Source organism: Neovison vison, chromosome 11 (genome assembly GCF_020171115.1).
Source record: "Neovison vison isolate M4711 chromosome 11, ASM_NN_V1, whole genome shotgun sequence".
NCBI lineage: Eukaryota > Metazoa > Chordata > Mammalia > Carnivora > Mustelidae > Neogale > Neogale vison.
The window spans coordinates 44202598-44225884 of record NC_058101.1 but is presented as its reverse complement, the minus strand read 5'-3'; positions in this window follow the sequence as shown (position 1 = coordinate 44225884).

Below are 23287 nucleotides of genomic sequence, written 5' to 3'. Positions count from 1 at the left end.
TGTTTTTTTAAAGAGGCAGTGGGGAACACTTGTACACTATTGGTAAGAATGGTAAGAAACAAGCTGGTGCAGTCACTCTAGAAAACAGTATGGAAGTTCCTCAAAAAGTTAAAAATAGAGCTACCCTATGACCCAGCAATCACACTACTGGGTATTTACCCTAAAGATACAAATGTAGTGATCTGAAGGGGTACATGAACCCAAATGTTTATAGCAGCAATGTCTATAATAGCCAAACTATGTAAAGAACCTAGATGTCTATCAACAGATAAATGGATAAAGAAGATGTGGACATGGATGTAGATATACACAATGGAATACTATGCAGCCATCAAAACCCCCAAATTCTTGTCATTTGCAACAACATGGATGGAACTAGAGGGTATTATGCTAAGTGAAATAAGTCAATCAGAGAAAGACAATAATCATGTGATCTCTCTGATATGAGGAATTGGAGAGGCAGAGTGGGAGGTCGTGGGAATTAGGGAGGGAAAAAATGAAACAAGACGGGATTGGGAGGGAGAGAAACCATACGAGACTCTTAATCTCACAAAACAGAGGGTTGCTGGGAGGTGGGGTGGAGGGATAGGGTGGCTGGGTTATGGACATTGGGGAGGGTATGTGCTATGGTGAGTGCTGTGAAGGGTGTAACCCTGGTGATTCACAGAACTGTACACCTGAAGCAAATAATACACTATATATTAATTAAAAAATTAAAAATAAATAAAAGTTTAAAAGAAAAATAAAATAAAAAAGAGGCAGTTATGTGTACTTATACATGTATTTATTAGTACACATTAATATGTATACTAAAACATTTTTATAACTCAATAGGCCTAATATGAACACGTTTCCTTTGTATAAATTACAAAACTATCATTAGTGCATTTAGGTGTCACTTTCACCCATACGTAAAAGAAAAAATAATTGATGTAAAATAGTTAATGAGTACAACTGGTAAATAAAGGCTAAAGGAAAGATAAGTATCAATGACTAAATAAGCCAGTGGTTTCTTAGAAATTAAAAAAAAAATCATTAATAATTTGCATATTGCAAGCTGAAGCAAGAAGTGAAAATAATGTGAGAAAAACAAAAGCATTTGCTAAACAGGAAAGTGTTTTCTAATCCTTGACACATGCCATGGGCCAGAATAAACTGAATAAGTTTAGTACATACCCTCCCAAGGATTATAACCTAATGGGGAACAGATTTCCAGAAAATAGTTATATAAATATTTCCTTCATTATAATTATGCAAACTACAATAAAAGTGTAAAATCAAATCATATATCAGACAATCTATCTAATAATATATGTTTTTATATCTTAATTTTCTATTTTAAGGAAATGGTATTTCCACTGGCAACAGGGAAAGCTTGCAGAAACAGAAACTTCAAGAAAGTGAAAATGAGAAAACAAGCTATGAACAGTATCAAAGGTACTTAAGTTACTATGAATTCTACCTATGACTATTACAGTAAGTCAAACTTGAGACCACAGAGCCATTGCAGGAAGATGAGGTAGATACAGATATGGCTCAAATCACTAGGAGGGCTCTGCAGAACACAGCAGGATCTGCAGCCTAGAGAGGGTTATTTCCATAAAAAGCAGGTTGGTAGAATATTATTGAATTGTCAGATAAATATAAATGGTAATGGGAAAGGTAAGGTTTTATGTGTTTGGAAAACATCCTGACTTTATTCAACAAGGAAATGGTAAGCTTGAGATTGTCTAAAGCTGTTGACAATTTGTCACAAAAATAATCCAAACATCTCTATTTTCGTGAATACTCACTACATGTCATATTCTAAGCACACACTTAATTCTTAGAATAATCTCTTCAGGGGCACCTGGGTGGTTCAACTGGTTAAGCCTCTAACCTGAGCCTTCGGCTCAGGTCATGATCTCAGAGTCCTGGGATCGAGCCCCCGCATCGGGCTCTCTGCTCAGCAGGGAGCCTGCTTCTCCCTCTCTCTCTGCCTGCCTCTCTGCCTACTTGTGACCTCTCTCTGTCAAATAAATAAATAAAATCTTTAAAAAGAAAAAAAAAAGAATAATCTCTTCACTTAATTTTCCTCCCATTTTGGGGGATCGTGGGTAGTTCAATTGGTTAAGCCTCTAACTTTTGATTTCAGCTCAGGTCATGATCTCAGAGTCCTGAGTACAAGTCCTATGTCATGTTCCACACTTAAGGTAGAGTCTGCTTAAAATTGTCTCTCTCCCTCTCTCTCTGTCCTTTCCCCACTATCTCTCTTTCTTGCTCACACACACACATCTGCATGCTTATTCTCTCTTTCTAAAAAAAAAAAAAATAGTTAAAAAATGATTATTCCCATTTTTACAAAGGAGGAAATTGAGGCTCAGAACTGTCTAACATTTGAATGGCTGTGTTTTGCCATCTGTAAAATTAGGCATGGATATGAAAGAGTTCTTCAACTTTTATCAAGCTACATAAAACAAAAATTATAGAGTAAAACTATCATATATAAACTGTGAAAGAGATAAAGTTGATTCCCTTAAAACCCTTGATTAAACTCTAAGAAATTTATCAACCATCAGGCAAATAGCCAACAAAACATAAGAATAATCATAGCAATGAGTTTCATTTAGTAATTACTCCATAAATGCTCAATTATTTTTTTCTCCAAAAGTTGAGGCTGAGGTCAAAATAATTTAACTTCTGAGATGATGCCTGAAAGAAATATAACATGGCACAGCTGGTACTGTAATGGAATGATAGAAGTAGTGTCAAGGTGTAAGGAGAAGATAGAATTTGTACTCCCGAGACCAGGAAAATAGCAGAGAATTCACTAAAGATTGAGCTAACAGCTGATCTGGCCAATGGAGGATGGATAAGAAGGAAATCAAAACCCAAATTAGAATCCATCACTTCAGGGTTTTCATTGCTATCATGTTAATATTTAAAAATCTTTATTGAGGGGAATTCAAGAAATTATTAATACTCTAGCATGATTTAGTTTATCTGATTGAAATTCACTGAAAACAGCAATCTCCACCATGATATAAATGGAAAAAGGAAAGATACATATAGAAGATTGTCAGAGACCTCAGAAAAATTGTACCTTTCTGTCATTCAGTTCTTGAGCAAATGACAACAGGATTCAATTCCAAATTAGCAATTAAAATTCAGTCTTTACTCTTATGCTACTTTTCTTTTTATTTGCATACCAATATTTTCTGCAAAGGATAATAAAACATTAAAGATTTTCTTCTTTTAATGGTATCTGAATTCATAAACCCAGAATTGCAAGACTCTGATAACTTGATAAGGCTTATAATGCCAAATTCCCTTGGGAAATAAAACTTTAGATTCTTACCCATCCATTTAAAAACAAATAACATCAAGAAAAACTAATATCTGAAAAGTTTCCTTTTAGGTGGGAGATATATATATATATGTATATATATATATGTGGAGAATAATATATATATATATATTATTCTCCATATATTCTGCTCTGAAATGGTAACATGCAGTGACTTATATGTCAGTTGTATACAGATAGTTAACATTTCTGTTGACACCTGTGAGTGGGATCATCAGTTCAGTTACAGTAACTCTATGAAGAATGAATTGAAAACCAAGTGACAAACTAATATCTAAATTACATGTTAACTGTGCCCATAGAAAGCAAAGTGTATGCATTTCACTGTCCCAAGTGACTATAATTCTGTTTATTATCTTACTTACCAACTGTCAGTAGCCTGTGATGTGGAACAGTTTAGATTATTGCTGACATTTGGAAAAATAAATGAATTTAAATGAACTTGAACCAGTTAAGCAACATAGCAACTTGAAATTGCTGTGTAGAAATTGTTTATTTGTTGGAAAAAAAAACAAATATTATAGGAATTTTTGTTAGCTACTGCTTCTTAGTTTAGATTTGTCTCTGGAGAATTAGAATAGCTTAAATGACTTTGACATAAACATACTGAGTATATTAAGATTCTTAATGTAGCTTAAATATAGGGAAAAGCATCCACTGGTGTACATGAAATCTTCCACTAGGTAAACCTGAGTTAAACTGATATTTCTCACTGGTTTCTCTGTATTCTGTATCTTGATTTATTATTTAAAAATAAAAATATAATTTGCATTAGGGAAAATATTAAGAAACACTTGAGAGAGATGCTAATTAAGGTTGGGAATACAATCATTTTTGCTACATGCATAGTAATTTAAAGATAACTGTTTAATGCCCTAATAAATATGCCTATATGTTTGTTTTTTGGTAGTTGGGAAATACCTTTGAAGGAAATATTCTTATTGTCTAAAGAGCATCAGGTTTGTAAGAACATCAGGACTTTCAAATATTGGATAAATCCTATATAGCCTGATTCTTAATTTTAGATTCTTTACCCAGTTAAGTTGTGGTCCACTTGTTACCTAAAGAACTTGTGATAATCAACATGTTGTTTTAACCTGCTAAATTTGGGGTAAATTTGTCACATAGCAATACAAATTGAATATAGTTTGATTTGAGTTCAGGGCAATTGTGAATAATGCTGTAATTAGCATTCTTAGTTTTCAGTGGATATATGAGCCATTTCTGTTGGGTAAATACCAAGGAATGGAATTGCTGGGTTACAGGGAATTATGTTATTTACCATTAATAGTTATGGACAAATATTTTTCCAAAGTAATTGTGCCAGTTGACACTCCCATGAACAATGGAAGATTCAGAGTTTTACTCAAACTTGTCAACACTTAGTATTGGTGGTCCTTTTGATTTTACCCATTCTAGGGCTATGCATTGATATATTATCATGCTCAAAATTTGCATTTATAATAAAATTATGGAATTATATAGGTACCCTAATGTGTACCTATCTGTGTGTGTATATATAACTTGGTTGATATTTATAAATTAGATGCATATACTCTACATGCTAAGAAATTGTTTCCATAATTTTTTTTTCAAAGATCATACTACAGTGAAAATGATGGGAAAAGAGAAAATGCAGGTTGATATGAAGATTTTAAAGAAGGAAAATAAAAAATATGATGAGTAATAACCTAAAAATTTACTAAAGTAATGAAGTTTATAAAGCAGCCCACAACAGCATCACAAAAGTTTTTTAAGACACTAAAGAGCCTTTAGGATACTGCTTTAATCATGTACACTGAAATTAAGATGTCATTATGCATAAGTGACTACAACAAAACCTTATTAAAATATTATGCAAACTGGCATAGTACTATATGCTGTAGTTGTAACTTGTACAATATGTATTATTGCTTATCTTATTTTACTGTTATAGGCTTTGCAGATATCAAGATAAAGAGAAATTAAAAACCCTCCTGCAGTAAGCAAGTTTTCTCTTTCTGAAAATGTAGCTTAGCAGCAGACAACACCCCCATTTCCCTCCCCAAAAGAAAAAGAGAGAGAGAGAGAGAGAGAAAGTTGGCAATGAATAAAAAATGACAACATATTTCAATGTAAAATATTCCAAAGGGAAAATATAATATCCAATAAATATTTTTTCAAAGATTTTATTTATTTATTTGACAGAGAGAGATCACAAGTAGGCAGAGGTGGGCAGAGAGAGAGAGGGGGAAGCAGGCTCCCTGCTGAGCAGAGACCCCGATGTGGGGCTCTATCCCAGGACCTGGGATCATGACCTGAGCTGAAGGCAGAGGCTTTAACCCACTGAGCCACCCAGGCACCGCCCCCCAATAAATATTTTAATAGATGATGAATCTCAGTAGTAATCAGGAATGGATTAAACTGTACTCTATTTCTTCTTAGCCACTGGATTGGTGCATTTATTTATTTGTTTAGTGTTTGTTTTTTTTCTGGATAATTTATATGAAAAGGTAATTTCAGATATTTTCAGAATCTATTAACCCCAAACACTCCCACTTTCATAGTTAGGCTAGGAAAACACTCACATATATGCAAAAAACATGTATAAGCATTGTCACATCTTTTTATTAATAAAAATACAAATTTGGAAAAAGATATATTATTGGCTAAAGGAAGAATAATTTGTTGCATTATGAGAGAAGCAGACTTGGATGTTTCACACATACCTTCATGATTTGTAACATGCTACTCTTCTCTTACAACTAATGAGTCCCAGGTCTTCCACTTGGGATAGTTAGTGGAGTCTGGTGAGCTGTGCAATTACTCTGACAAACCTAGATTCTAACAGATTCTCTCACAATAATTTTACAGTAAGAAACTCAGAGAGATGTGCTACCAATCATTAATAATAGTAGAAGCAGAGACAATGAAAAGCCAAAACAATGAGTATTTGTCATGGTAATGGGCATAGCTTACATGTACATAGTGTTTAAGATGTACAAAGCAATGCTATAAATAGTGCATGTTTCTCTGTGCGTATGTGTGTCTGTCTGTGTTCATTTAATTCTTCCAAGAACCATTTGAGTAGGTACCATTTTTATTCCTATTCATCTTATTCATGACAAAACTGAAGTCATATAACTTCGGACTTGGTCACAGAGCTAAGAGATTATAGTCATGCTGACTAAATCCTATAGCCATGCTGTCAACCACTATACTTTCCTCCTCTTAATTAGATTTCCTATTAATCCATTAGATCTATTGTATCTTGAACAGTGTTATAAACACAGTTTGAACCCATACTTGCTGCCTTAATCTCCTGTGTATTCTTTTTTTTTTTTTTAAGATTTTATTTATTTATTTGTCAGAGAGAGAGGGAGAGAGAGCGCGAGCACAGGCAGACAGAGGCAGAGGGAGAAGCAGGCTCCCTGCCGAGCAAGGAGCCCCATGTGGGACTCGATCCCAGGACGCTGGGATCATGTCCTGAGCCAAAGGCAGCTGCTTAACCAACTGAGCCACCCAGGCGTCCCTCCTGTGTATTCTTAAAACAATCTCCAATGAAAAGGCAGAGAAACTCCATTTAAGGTTAAAAATAAATAATAAGAAGTCCCTCCAGGTCAATTAACAATTAATTGAATGATTTGTGTTAACAGTTTTAAAATTATGTGATTTTTTTTAACGTTAGGCTTATTTTGCTTATAGAACACATAGAATTTTAAAAACAAAACAGATTAAATAGAAACTGAGAAAGACTTCATGAATCACAAAAGCGACAGTGTGACAGTTCTAATATAAGCCTTAATATGACTCATGAACCTCCATTTAATTGTTCTTACATCTCTGCCTTTTGAAAAGAACCTACTCTACCCTGCTAGATGGATATAGAGAAACATGGAGCTAAATTAAGTTGTTCCAGTCAAAAGACATTTGACCTAAAAATGGTTGAGCTCTAGCCAGTAGCCCACTCTCAAATGAGAGTAAACCTAGATCAAATCAGAACTAACTCTCAGCAAAGACATGGATTTGTAGAATCAAGACCTGAGTAATGTATATTTTTTATGTCATTTTATTTGCAGTTGGTTAATTTTGTAGCATTATCACCATAATGTATAACTGATACAGAAATCAATACATAAACTAGGAGTGCTGACATATAAGTAAAATCTAAAAAAAAAAAAAAATGTGGCTTCAGGGACTGGGCAGTTAGAGAACAGAGGCTGGAAAATGATGAAGAAAGTGAGGAAGCTGAAAAGGCAAACTATGGATGCACTGGTGAAACAACTGAGAATTTACACTGATGAAACTTTACCTGATGAATATAACTTGTGATAATATGATATTTAAACTAAATCATCAGTGCTGTGTTTAAGAGAAAGACTTAGGTCTGGTTTCATGTTTATCTGTTTATGAATTTTGATTTAGACAATATTAATGCAAAGAACCATATTTAAGTGAATATGTACAAAATGCACTGATAACTTCAACAATTTATTCTATAGGTTAAGTGGACTCTGGTTACTACAAACATAATTAGTGTAGAGCGCTAGAATGAAAATGTTAGTGAGATTTTCTTAGGTAACCCATTACTGCTATTGTGTCTTACTTGACAGTTGGCCAAACTAATGTTGTTCATATCTTTATTAAACAGCCACTCATTCTGATTATTGTAGAATTCTGAAAAAAGAATGTTTTCATCACTCATTTATTATGAATCAATTGTGCAGTATTGATTGTTGTGAGTAGGTAATTACAAAGATGGGATCATTGTAGACTGGTAATATTGAACTCACCTCTTTGGAACAGATCCCTCTGTGTCTGACAAGCTTAAGTAGAATATGCCATCTGATGACTCATGAATCATACTACTCCTATCCATTCAATCTACAAAACCTTTTATACTGCAACCTTGTTATCCTCTGGTGGTCAGTTTGCCGGAACATAATCATTTACCAAAACAAATAAAAATGCTTGCATCATAGTCATCATGCCATCATTGACTACTAATTGTCATTAGTTATTATTCCTACATCATGTCCTATGCTTTTTAATATCTCAGTCACTTCCACAGAGGCTGAGTGCACATCCATAACCCTTGGGTTTGAGCGTCGCTGTCTAGCTAACTTTGGACAGAAGGATGTTACCAAAGATGATATAAACAGAATTTCCAAAGAGAATTTTAGTATTGGACATGCACTCTTATGCTTCTGCATTATATTCATCAGCAGATGCCCTTTCAACCAAGAACCTATAATGAACACAAGTGGAACAAAGCTGCCGTAGCTGACCCAGACATGTGAGAAATATGTTTAATTTTGAATGTCACTGAGTTATTATGGCATTATTCTTTACTACACACAAATAGCTTATTAATACAATAGTAAGCCAAGCAACATAAAATATACTTACATTAACTGCTGTTTTCATTAGAATGAAAAGCTTAAATTAAAAAAAATATATATTAGAGTGGAGAGAGCTTCCCAACCCCCACAAAATTAAATTTAGAGATTCTTCACGGTGGTGGAGGGACAGTGATTTACAAACACTGGAGTGAATGTTCCAGATTTAAGTTCATCTGAGTATAGTTTTGGATTTTACACTTTGAGAGAATTTATAAAACTTAGTGTTGGGGAGAATCTTGTACTAGTTGAATGATGAATGGATGGATGGATGGACAAATGGTTGGACAGGTGGATGGATATGTGCATGGGTAAATGGAGGAGTGAAGGAACGATACTAATAGAGTGGTGTGGTTATTATTTCCTTTTAACTAGAGGACAATTTGAATATGAACAATTCACTGCAAACTATACAAAAGGCATAAAAGCAATACACTCATAAGAAACACATTCAAGCTATACATTCTTGTGTGTTTTCTTAGGTCCCCAAAAAGTTTTTCACAAATTACTCTCCTTACCCTGGGATTCAATTTATAAAATAAAATCAATGTCTTTTTTAAAATGTATTCATGTATTCTACATAGACCTATAGGGTGGCCTGTGAAAATTTTTGTGGAGCTTAGTTTTATAACATACTTTGTTATATGTTTATGTTTCTGTTGTTATATGTTTATGTTTATGAGGAGTTTCATACTCCTCAATTCCTGTGTATTACTTTTTCCTCCAGAGCTCAAGAGCTATATCATTTTTTTGGAAGTTACTTGTGCTTAAGGAAAACAGGGGAGGGGTGCCTGGGTGGCTCAATGGGTTAAGCCACTGCCTTCGGCTCAGGTCATGATCCCAGGGTCCTGGGATCGAGTCTCGCATCAGGCTCTCTGCTCAGCATGGAGCCTGCTTCCTCCTCTCTCTCCCTGCCTGACTCTCTGCCTACTTGTGATCTCTGTCAAATAAATAAATAAATTCTTAAAAAAAGAAAAGAAAAGAAAAGAAAAACAGGGGAAATTGGGGTGCCTGGGTGGCTCAGTGGGTTAAAGCCTCTGCCTTTGTCTCAGGTCATAATCCCAGGGTCCTGGTACTGAGCTCCGCATTGGGCTCTTTGCTTAGCAGGAAGCCTGCTTCCCCCTCTCTCTCTGCCTGCCTCTCTGCCTAATTGTCAAATAAATAAACAAAATCTTCAAAAAAGAAAAAGAAATACAGGGGAAATTAACCTGAATTGAATCAAAATATGTAGAATTATTATTATATATCTATTTATTTTTAAGATTTTATTTATTTGACTGAGAGAGAGAGCACAAACAAGGGGAGCAGCTAGCACAGGGAAAGGGAGAAGCAGTCTCCCTACTGAGCAGAGAGATTGATATGCTTCTCCATCCCAGGACCCTGGGATCATTACCTGGGATAAGACACTTAACTGACTGAGCCACCCAAGTGCCCCCAAAATATATGGAATTAAATTGAAAATATTTGGGGAGAGTCAATACACCAATATGCCTAGTATTAGAGGACTGACTTAATAATGGATTAAATAATACATGTAAAATGTCTAATGTAGTGACCAACTAATGACTTTTATTCAGTAAATATTAGCCATTGGTGGCTGAAAAATGTTATAGTAAATATCCTTTTACCTTTGTAAGGTTCCTTGTGTGAAACATAAACTTCTCTACTGTGAATTGTTGATTTTAACAAATATATAGCTAAATTATGCCCTTTATTGCCACCTACACATGAAATATCAAAAATTATTATGACTAACCACATGTATTTATCACTAACTTATTACTTCTAAAGTGGTAATTATCATATAAAAACTGTCCAATTTAGGAAAACTTCGTTATCTTTGACTCTTTCCTTGTTATCTTTGACTGTTACCTTGTTTCTCTTTAAAAAAAAAAAAAGTGCTAAGTTATATCATACACACTATAATGTTCACCTACTTTAAGTGTATAGAGTCTAATAATTACACATTTCACAATCATGCAAACATAATAATCGTATAGTATTGTACCTCCATCATTCCAGAGAATGCCCTTATTATGCCTTTTTGCAATCATTTCCCCCCGTTCCTCCCCCAAAGGAAAACACAAAGAAATAACAACAGCAACAACAAAAAACAAACAAACAAAACAAAACAAACAATCCAAAAATCTGATCTGGGGGAGGAGTCAAGATGGCAGAGAAGTAGCAGGCTGAGACAATATCAGGTAGCAGGAGATCAGCTAGATAGCTTATCTAACCATTGTGAACACTTACAAATCCAACGGGAAATCGAAAAGAAGAAGAACAACAATTCTAGAAACAGAAAATCAATCACTTTCTGAAGGGTAGGACCTGCAGAGTAGTGAATCCAAAATGACAGGAAGATAGACTGCGGGGGGAGGGGCCCACTCCCAGCAAGCTGCTGAGCAACGGAGCACAAAATCAGGACTTTTAAAAGTCTGCTCCACGGAGGGACATCGCTCCACAGGCTAAACCAGGGTGAAGCCCATGCAGGGTCAGGGTAACGCCAGGTCCTGCAGGGTCACAGAAGGACCAGGGGTGTGAATGTCGCAGAGCTCACAGGTATTAGAGCAGGGAAGCCAGCTACAGAGACAAAGCTGAGGAGAGAGCTCTTAGCTTGGGGTTACCTTGAACCAGTCACAGGCTGGGTGAGCTCGGAGCATGGCCAGAGGCCACGGAGACAGAAGCAGCCAGGCGCTTTTCTCCAAGTGCGAGCAATTGAGCACTTTCCTCCAAGCGTGACCAGAGGCCAGGAAGACAGAGGCGGTTGGACACTTTTCTCTGAGGGTGCACTGAGGAGCGGGACCCCGAACTCTTGGCTCCTCCGGGCCGAAGATTGGGAGGCTGCCATCTTCATTCCTGTCCTCCGGAACTCTATGGAAAGCACTCAGGGAACAAAAGCTCCCAAATGCAAACCCAAGTGGATTACTTAGCCCGGCCCCTGGTAAGGGCGGTGCTATTCTGTCTGGGGTAAAGACACTTGAGAATCACTACAACAGGCCCCTCCCATAGAATATCAAAAAGAAACCAAGCCAAGACCAATTTCACTCACCAAGGAGAACAGCGGAATTCCAGAGAAGGAGAAAGCAAATCTTATCTGGACAAAATGACAAGGCAGAAAAACTCACCACAAAAAGAAGAACAAGAAGCAGTACTGAAGGTTGGGACCTAATAAATACAGACATTGCTAATATGACAGACCTAGAGTTCAGAATGACGATTCTCAAGGTTCTAGCCAGGCTTGAAAAAGGCATAGAAGATATTAGAGAAACACTCTCTGGAGAGATAAAAGCCCTTTCTGGAGAAATAAAAGAACTAAAATCTAACTAAGTTAAAATCAAAAAAGCTATTAATGAGGTGCAATAAAAAATGGAAGCTCTTATTGCTAGGATAAATGAGACAGAAGAAATAATTAGTGACATAGAAGACCAAATGACAGAGAATAAAGAAGCTGAGCAAAAGAGAGAGAAACAAATATTGGACCACGAGGAGAGAATTTGAGAGATAAGTGACACCATAAGATGACAACATTAGAATAATTGGGATTCCAGAAGAAGAAGAAAGAGAGAGGGGAGCAGAAGGTATATTGGAGAGAATTATTGTAGAGAATTTCCCTAATATGGCAAAGGGAACAAACATCAAAATCCAGGAGATGCTAAGAACGCCCCTCAAAATCAATAAAAATAGGTCCACACCTCGTCACCTGATAGTAAAATTTACAAGTCTTAGTAACAAAGAGAAAATCCTGAAAGCAGCCCGGGAAAAGAAGTCTGTAACATACAAGGGTAAAAATATTAGATTGGCAGTAGGCATATCCACAGACCTGGCAGGCCAGAAAGAACTGGCATGATATATTCAGAGCACTAAACAAGAAAAACATGCAGTCAAGAATACTATATCCAGCCAGGCTATCATTGAAAATAGAAGGAGTGATAAAAAGCTTCCAGGACAAACAAAAACTGAAAGAATTTAGAAACACCAAACCAGCTCTACAGGAAATATTGAAAGGGGTCCTCTAAGCAGAGAGAGACCCTAAAAGTAGTAGATCAGAAAGAAACAGAGACAATATACAGTAACAGTCACCTTACAGGCAATACAATGACACTAAATTCATATCTCTCAATAGTTACCCTGAATGTTAATGGGCTAAATGCCCCAATCAAAAGACACAGGGTATCAGAATGGATAAAAAAACAAAACCCATCAATATGCTGCCTAGAAGAAACTCATTTTAGACCCAAAGACACCTCCAGATTTAAAGTGAGGGGGTGGAAAACAATGTACCATGCTAATGGACATCAGAAGAAAGCTGAGGTGGCAATCCTTATATGAGATCAATTAGATTTTAAGCCAAAGACTATAATAAGAGATGAGGAAGGACACTATATCAAAGGGTCTGTCCAACAAGAAGATCTAACAATTTTAAATATCTATGCCCCTAACATGGGAGCAGCCAACTATATAAACCAATTAATAACAAAATCAAAGAAACACATCGACAATAATACAATAATAGTAGGGGACTTTAGCACTCCCTCACTGAAATGTACAGATCATCTAAGCAAAAGATCAACAAGGAAATAAAGGCCATAAATGACACACTGGACCAGATGGACATCACGGATATATTCAGAACATTCCATCCCAAAGCAACAGAATACACATTCTTCTCTAGTGCACATGGAACATTCTCCAGAATAGACCACATCCTGGGTCATAAATCAGGTCTCAACTGGTATCAAAAGATTGGGATCATTCCCTGCATATTTTCAGACCACAATGCTCTGAAGCTAGAACTCAATCACAAGAGGAAAATTGGAAAGAACCCAAATACATGGAGACTAAACAGCATCCTTCTAAAAATGAATGGGTCAACCAGGAAATTAAAGAAGAATTGAAAAAAAATCATGGAAACAAATGATAATGAAAACACAGCGGTTCAAAATCTGTGGGACACAACGAAGGCAGTCCTGAAAGGAAAATATATAGCGGTACAAGCCTTTCTCAAGAAACAAGAAAGGTCTCAAATACACAACCTAACCCTACACCTAAAGGAGCTGGAGAAAGCTTTTATTGCTTATTGCTGAAGAAAGCCTAAAACCAGCAGGAGAAGAGAAATCATAAAGATCAGAGAAGAAATCAATGATATAGAAACTAAAAAAATAATAGAACAAATCAATGAAACTAGGAGCTGGTTCTTTGAAAGAATTAATAAGATTGACAAACCCCTGGCCAATCTTATCAAAAAGAAAAGAGAAATGACCCAAATAAATAAAATCATGAATGAAAGAGGAGATATCACAACCAACACCAAAGAAATACAAACAATTATAAGAACATACTATGAGCAACTCTAAACTACCACAACTGAACCAGGAAAAAATAGAAAACCTGAACAGACCCGTAACCAGTAAGGAGATTGAAACAGTCATCAAAAATCTCCAAGCAAACATAAGTCCAGGGCCAGAGGGCTTCCCAGGGGAATTCTACCAAACAATTAAAGAAGAATTAATTCCTATTCTCCTGAAACTGTTCCAAAAAATGGAAATGGAAGTAAAACTTCCAAACTCATTTTATGAGGCCAACATCACCTTGATCCCAAAACCAGACAAAGATCCCATCAAAAAAGAGAATTACAGACCAATATCCTTGATGAACACAGATGCAAAAATTCTCAGCAAAATACTGGCCAATAGGATCCAACAGTACATTAAAAGGATTATTCACCATTTCCAAGTGGGATTTATTCTAGGACTGCAAGGTTGGTTCAACATCCACAAATCAATCAATGTGATACAATACATTAATAAAAGAAAGAATAAGAACCATATGATAGTCTCAATAGATGCTGAAAAAGCATTTGAAAAAGTGAAGCATCCCTTCCTGATTAAAACTCTTCAGAGTGTAGGGATAGAGGGCACATACCTCAATATTATCAAAACTATCTATGAAAAACCCACTGCAAATATCATTTTCAAAGGAGAAAAACTGAAAGCTTTTCCGCTAAGGTCAGGAACACGGCAAGGATGTTTGTTATAACCACTGCTGTTCAACATAGTACTAGGACTAGAAGTCCTAGCCTCAGCAATCAGACAACAAAAAGAAATTAAAGGCATCCAAATCCGCAAAGAAGAAGTCAAACTACCACTCTTTGCAGATGATATGATACTATATGTGGAAAACCCAAAAGACTCCACTCCAAAACTGCTAGAACTTATACAGGAATTCAGTAAAGTGTCAGGCTATAAAGTCAATGCACAGAAATCAGTTGCATTTCTTTACACTAATAACAAGACAGAAGAACGAGAAATTAAGGAGTCAGTCCCATTTACAATTGCACCCAAAACCATAAGATACCTAGGAATAAACCTAAACCTAACCAAAGAGGCAAAGAACCTATACTCAGAAAACTATAAAGTACTCATGAAAGAAATTGAGGAAGACACAAAGAAATGGAAAAATGTTCCATGCTTATGGATTGGAAAAACAAATATTGTGAAAATGTCTATTCTACCTAAAGCAATCTACACTTTTAATGCAATCCCTATCAAAATCCCATCCATTTTTTTCAAAGAAATAGGACAAACCATCCTAAAATTTGCATGGAACCAGAAAAAAACCTCAAATAGCCAAAGGAACATTGAAAAAGAAAGCCAGGGGCGCCTGGGTAGCTCAGTGGGTAAAAGCCTTTGCCTTTGACTCAGGTCATGATCCCAGGGTCCTCGGATCAGGCCCCAAGTTGAGCTCTCTGCTCAGCCTGCTTCCCCCTCTCTCTCTGCCTGCCTCCCAGCCTACTTGTGATCTCTTGTCTGTCAAGTAAATAAATAAATAAAATCTTAAAAAAAGAAAAAAAAAAAGAAAAGAAAAAGAAAGCCAAATTCGGTAGCATCACAATTCTGGACTTCAGGCCCTATCACAAAGCTGTCATCATCAAGACAGTATGGTACTGGCACAAAACACACACATAGATCAGTGGAACAGAATAGAGAGCCCAGAAATAGACCCTCAACTCTATGGTCAACTAATCTTTGACAAAGCAGGAAGGAATGTCCAATAGAAAAAAGACAGCCTATTCAACAAATGGTGTTGGGAAAATTGGATGGCGACATGCAGAAAAATGAAATTGGATTATTTCCTTACACCACACATGAAAATAGACTCAAAATGGATGAAGGACCTCAATGTGAGAAAGGAATCCATCAAAATCCTTGAGGAGAACACAGACAGCAACCTCTTTGACCTCAACCACAGCAACTTCTTCCTAGGAACATCGCCAATGACAACTGAAGCAAGGGCAAAAGTGAACTATTGGGATTTCATCAAGATCAAAAGCTTTGCACAGCAAAGGAAACAGTCAAGAAAACCAAAAGACAACTGACAGAATGGGAGAAGATATTTGCAAAGGACATATCAGATAAAGGGCTAGTGTCCAAAATCTATAAAGAACTTAGCAAACTCAACACCCAAAGAACAAATAATCCAATCAAGAAATGGGCAGAGGACATGAACAGACATTTCTGCAAAGAAGACATCCAGATAGCCAACAGACACATGAAAAAATGTTCCATATTACTTGGCATCAGGGAAATACAAATCAAAACCACAATGAGATACCACCTCACACCAGTCAGAATGGCTAAAATTAACAAGTCAAGAAATGACAGATGTTGGCCAGGATGCGGAGAGAGGGAAACCCTCCTACACTGTTGGTGGGAATGTAAGCTGGTGCAGCCACTCTGGAAAACAGTGTGGAAGTTCCTCAAAAAACTGAAAATAGAACTACCCTACAACCCAGCAATTGCACTACTGAGTATATATCTTAAAGATACAAGTGTGGTGCTCTGAAGGGACACGTGCACCCAAATATTTATAGCAGCAATGTCCACAATAGCCAAACTATGGAAAGAACCTAGATGTCCATCAACAGATGAATGGATAAAGAAGAAGTGGTATATATACACAACGGAATACTATGCAGCCATCAAAAGAAATGAAATCTTGCCATTTGCAACGATATGGATGGAATTAGAGAGTATTATGCTTAGTGAAATAAGTCAATCAGAGAAAGACCACTGTCATATGGTCTCCCTGATATGAGGAAGTAGAGATGCAATGTGGGGGGGTTGGGGGGTAGGAAAAGAAAAAATGAAAGAAGGTGGGATTGGGAGGGAGACAAAGCATAAAAGGCTCAATCTCAAAAAACAGACTGAGGATTGCTGGGGGGCGGGGTGACTGGAGAGGGTGGTGGTGATATGGACATTGGGGAGGGTATGTGCTATGATGAGTGCTGTGAAATGTGTAAACCTGGCGATTCACAGACCTGTACCCCTGGGGATTAAAAAAAATTAATTAACAAAAATCTCATCTGGTTTCTATAGTTTTTTGTTTGTTTCTTTTTTGTTTTTGTTTTTGTTTTGTAAAAACTTTAAATAAACAGAATCATAAAAAAATTTAATCTTTTCTTTCTAATTTCTCTCACTAATGAGACTTTTTTTGTGTGATTTATCAATGTTGTTTTGTGTATCAGAAGTTTGTTCTCTTTTTCTGCTAAGTAGTATTTTTATGTATGGATATAACACATTTTGTTTATCCTTTCACCACTTTAGAGTTATGTAGGAAAAATACTAGTGTTGGAAACTGATGGCCAAGAAAGAATTCTTGAGATGTCTTTGGTGCAAAAAGGTGGTTTTATTAAAGCTCAGGGACAGAACCTTTGGGCAGAAGAGCTGGCCTTGGATGATGAGCAATGGTCCATTATATTCTTTCAAGTTGGGAGGAGCTTAGGAATAGAATAAGTCTCTAAAGAATTTTGGAAGCAAGTTTTCCGGGACATTGAGGGAGCTAGCTCTTGTTGGGAAAAGGTCGTATGCTACCCTCCAAACAAACCTTAGTCATGAGACTCTTTAGATGTATATCAATGGGCCATATGCTTGGGGGATGATTGCCAACACATATCTTGGGGATGTAGAGAAAAAGGAAGTTTCCAAAGGAGTTTTTATACATTAAAGTTGACTTACAGGATCTTGCGGGGCTGGGGGGGGTTAGGCTAGGATGACCTTTTGCCCTTTTTTTTGATTATAAATAATGCTGCTATAAGCATTCATATACAAGTCTTGTGTGACTAGGAATGGGATTATTAGGTAATATGGTAATTTTTTATTTAACAATTTGAAAACTGCCAAACTGCTTTAGAAAATAATGGTTCTGTTTTTTTTTTAATCAGAAATGTATAAAAATTTAAATTTTTCTTTATAACTTTGTCAATATTTAGTCTTTTAGTCTTTTTGACTTTAGTCCTTCTAGGGGGTATGACTGAGTAGTAGTAACAGTTGTTAGACTTTTAAAGTTGTATTTATATGAAAACAAAAAATGCTAAAAATTTTGTTTTTTTTCTTTTTCATACATTTTTAATAAAGTGCCTATTTAAATAACTTGCCCATATTTTTAATTCAGGATTTTTATAAGTTTAAAGGGTTCTTAATTTATTGTGAAAACAATTCTTTATCAGACATATATTTTGCAAATATTTTATGTCAGTCTGTAATTTGTATTGTTATTTACTTAATCTTTTGAAAGTTAAATTCTGTTTTGATTTTGGTGAAGTTCAATTCAGCAATTTTTCTTCTTTGTAATTTCTCTGCCATGTCTAAGAAACCTGTACCAAACCAGGAGGGAGACAAACTAATGGATCATTTTTTAAAGTTTTATAGTTCTAGCGCTTACAATTAAGTCCATAATTCATTTTGAATTATTTTTTTAAATTTTTTGAATTGAGGAAAGGTTAAGTTTTTGTTTTGTTTAAACATACAGCTCTCAATTTATATAGGAGCCATTTGTTGTAAAAACTATCGTTTCTCTTAAATCTGTGGAACTTTTACTGAAGATGAACTGATGTATACATGAAGATTTATTTCTAGGATTTATATACTTTCTCATTTAGGTTTATGTTTATCCTTGTAAATTACTACAACATCTCAATTATTGGAGCTTTAAAATTAGTTTTAAATCATGTAGGGTATAACTTTGTATCTTTTCTTCAATTTTGTTTTGGTTGATCAAGCTCTTTGCATTTCTATATAAATTTTAAAATCAACTTGTGAATTTCTACCACAAAAAAAACAAAAACAAAAAACCTGCTGGGATTTCAAATGTCATTGTCTTGAATATACAGATGAATTAGGAAGGAATTATTTTAATAATATTAAATATTCTAACTCATGAAAATAGCATACTTCTCTACTTATTTAGGTGATCTTAAATTTCACTCAACATTGCTTTGCAGTGTACTTACATTGAACTTCTTTAGTTAAATTTACTCCTAACCATTTTATTTTTGCTTTTACTTTAAATTAAATTATTTGTATTATTTTCAGATTCATTGTTAATGTGAAATATAATTGATTTTCCAGAATGGCTGTACTATTTTACCTTCTCTCTAACAAAGTCTGAATGATTCAGTTTTTCTACATTCTTGCTAGCATCTGGGGTTTTCCTTCTCTTATTAATTTATTTTTTAAATTTTAGTCATTGTAATAGGTGTTTAATGATAGGTCATGGTGGTTTTGATTTTTTTCTTCTCATTGTTAATTCTGTGGGTTTCTGTGTTTTTTGTTTTTTATTTTTATTTTTTTTCTCATCTGTCTGTCTTCTTCAGTGTAATTACTTTTCATGTATTTTGCTAATTTTCCAGTTGGAATTTTGCAGATTTAACTGTTGAGTTTTGAGACATCTTTATATACTTTATACTCTATTCCTTTGTTAAATACATATTCTTCAAATAGAATATTCAACTTTGTAATTTTCCTTGTCATACTGCTAATGGTGTCCTTTACTAGTTAACATTTTAAATTTTGGCAAGGAACAATTATTAATTTTTCTTTTTATGGATCATATTTTTGATATTATTTAAGAATTCTTTTATAATATGTATTTTTTACAAGTTTTATAGTTTTACTCTTTACTCTTATTATTTCTAGGATGTTGTCTTAAAATTTTCTACATGGACAAATATGTCACTTGCAAATAGGCACCATTTTATTTCTTTTCTTCTGATCTGTGAGATTTTATTCCCTTGTCTTTCTTCAATGCCCCCAGTAGAACTTCTAGTATATGTCGTGTAAGAATGGTGAAAGGAAACATCCTGTTCCTCTTCCCAAATCTGGGGGAAAGGACTTGGTCTACCTATAAATATAATGTTATTTGTAGGTATTTTATAGATACTCCTCATCAATTTGGTCTTTTTTTCTTTTTTAAGATTTTTTATTTATATATTTGACAGAGATCACAGGTAGGCAGAGAGGCAAGCAGAGAAGGAGAGGGGGAAGCAGGCTCCCCACTGAGCACAGAGCCTGATGCAAGGCTCGATCCCAGGACCATAGGATCAGGGCCTGAGCTGAAGGCAGAGGCTTTAAACCACTGAGCCACCCAGGTGCCCCAGATACTCCTCATCAATTTGAAGACATCCCCCTGTTCCTAATTTTTGGTGGATTTTATCATGGGTGGGCATTGAATTGTGTTAAACATATTTTTGTATATTGATTTATATATTCATGTGATGTTTCTTATTTAACCTATAAATATGATGGATTAGAGGGACTTTCATGGATTTTTATCTTTTTCTTTTTCTTTTTGTTGTATTCTGCTTCTATCTTTATTATGTCCTTATTTTTACTTGCTTTGGACTTATTTATTTTATTATTGTTATTATTATTGCTATTGTTATTATTATTTTGCACCCTATGGGGGACATTACATCATTCATTTGAGATTTGCTCTTTTTTTAATGTAGTCTTTGGTATGTTACCTATGTTCTTCAAATACTGATATACATTGAATTTTGTTTTTATTCAATTTAATACATATTTTATTCCTTTTGGGAGTTCCTATGTCACCCAAAATTGAATTGACACACTTATTAAAACAGAACTCAAGTATTTGCTGTTTATAAGACACTCAATTGAACTATAATTATTGTTATAACAGGTTGAAAGTAAAAGGATGGGAAAAGAGAACATTGTGCAAGCATTAATTAAAACAAAGCAGGAGTGGCTAGACTTCAGAACAAAAAATATCAGAAACAGAGATGGATATCATATTACATTAATATTTTAATCCACCTGGAAGACACAGCTATACTAAATATATGTGTACCACTCAGCAGAGCTGTAAAACTTTTGAACTAAAAACTAACAGAGTTTTAGAAGAAATAGACAAATCTATAATTACAGTTAGAGAACTCACTATTGCTAACTTTTAACATTTTTATCCAAAGTTTTATCAGCAGTTTTTCAACTGTAAATGCTTAGTTTATCCAATGTTGATCAATTATTTAATTAAAGTGTTTTTAACTAATTTTTTTTTATTTCATCCACTTTTTAAATTGTTTTATTTTGAAGAAAGTTACTTTACTTACTCATGCCTCCAATTCCAGATGTTTAATTATTTTTATTATTATTTTTTTTCTTTAGGTAGTATTCATATTGTCTGAAAAAGTCTTTACAATATCAGTTGTTCAAGAAGTTGGCTCATAAAATTTTTTCTGACCCAGGCATTTTTTAACATTTGTCCTTATTTCATGAACTTTGTTCTGCAATACAATAGTAAAGAAATTTGTTTAAAATTTTGGAAACAATGGAAAATGTTTTTGTGCTTTCTCTTCATTTAAAAGGGTTTATAAGATTATTTGAATCTTCACCTCTATTACTGCATACAAATTTCAGGTCCTGCACACTTTGAAAGAAGTATCTTTGAACATGGGCCATTTACCACCTTACTGACTTGCTACCTGATTGTGTTTCATATACTTTGGGGAATTTAACATTAAAAAAAAAAATCAGCCATAGAAACATTTGTATCAAATGTTTCTTCTCTAGAAAAAATTCCAAGATCATCTCAGGCACTGTCCTTATTCTTTTAATAGCTGGTAGAATACTTTAATCCCAAATGAAAACTCTTCAAAATGTGATGCCAAAATATTGAAGATCTTTTGGGGCACCTGGGTGGCTCAGTGGATAAGCCGCTGCCTTCGGCTCGGGTCATGGTCTCGGGGTCCTGGGATTGAGCCCCGCATCGGGCTCTCTGCTCGGCGGGGAGCCTGCTTCCTCCTCTCTCTCTGCCTGCTTGTGATCTCTCTCTGTCAAATAAATAAATTAAAAAAAAATATTAAAGATCTTTTGGAAGGAAGATGACAGGCCATATTATTACTTATATACCTAAGTTTTTGCTTACAAAATTATGTGAAAAATCTATGAAACTACACTTATGAAAAGAGTTTGAAGAACCTGAGCAGAGGATATACTTATGTTCAAGGAGCTCTCAGAGGTTGAGTAAAAAAACAAAACAAAACAAAAAAGTTCTAAAAGGATGCACTATTTCTAAACCAGGGAAATTGTTGTTGAGACCAAAACTATTTTCTGTAAGATTTGATTTTTACCTACGCCTTCCTCTGGACAGAATCCAGGAAAAGTAGAGAGTTAATAACATATATATTTGAGGGGCGCTTGGGTAGCTCAGTGGGTTAAAGCCTCTGCCTTTAGCTCTGGTCATGATCCCAGGGTCCTGGAATAGAGCCACAATGGGCTCTCTGCTCAGCGGGAAGCCTGATTCCCCCTTCTCTCTGCCTGCCTCTCTGGCTACTTGTGATCTCTTTCTGTGTCAAATAAATAAATAAATAAATAAAATAAAAATAATAATTTTAAAAAAATTATTAAAAAAAACACACCACATATATTTGAGATACTATAGGGTGTCTGGGTGGTTCAGTTGGTTAAGCTTCCAGCTCTTGATTTTAGCTCAGCTCGTGATCTCAGTTTCCTGGGATTGAGCCCTCTGTGGGGCTCCATGAACATGAAGCCTGATTAAGATTCTCTCTCTCTACCCTTCCCCCCACTGCGCTCATGCTCTGTCTTTCTCTTTCTTACTCACAATATATTGAGCAAGAGAGATAGAGATATATACTATACAACTACTTCTAGAAAATGATAAATAAGCTAAATGAGCTATGACTGGATCATAGTAGGAAAAGGAAAACTAGGGGAAAAAAACAATGATTCCCTCTGCGAAGAGGTGAATTGAAAAAATTTCCTCAAGCTTTTTAAAGGAAATAGGCAAAACAGAGATTTAGGACACCTGATGCCCTCTTCTTTCTTGTCAGGAAAAAAAAAAAATCATAACTGTAGTTTCTGAAAACCAGTTTTTAATGTTATAAGATATGCCTGTCCCTGGGTCATGAACTATTAGACTGGACTGAGTATGTGCTCATATTCAAATGCATCTACTCATTCACATTTCGTATGAAATTGGTAACATTTAACAAGAGACAAATTATTTATTGGGCTACCTCACAGATCCATGGCAAAGAGTCACAGAAGCTCAAACAAATATAGTTGATTGGCAAGTTTTTCCTAACTTTTCACTTGGGAAATGAAATATATTAAGCTTAAGGATAAAAAAAAAAAAAGTTGTATGTCCTCTTCTGAGAATCAGTGCTTTACCGAGAAACAGTGGGAAATATTTAATGTTAAGATTCTTTTTTTTTTTTAAAGATTTTATTTATTTATTTGAC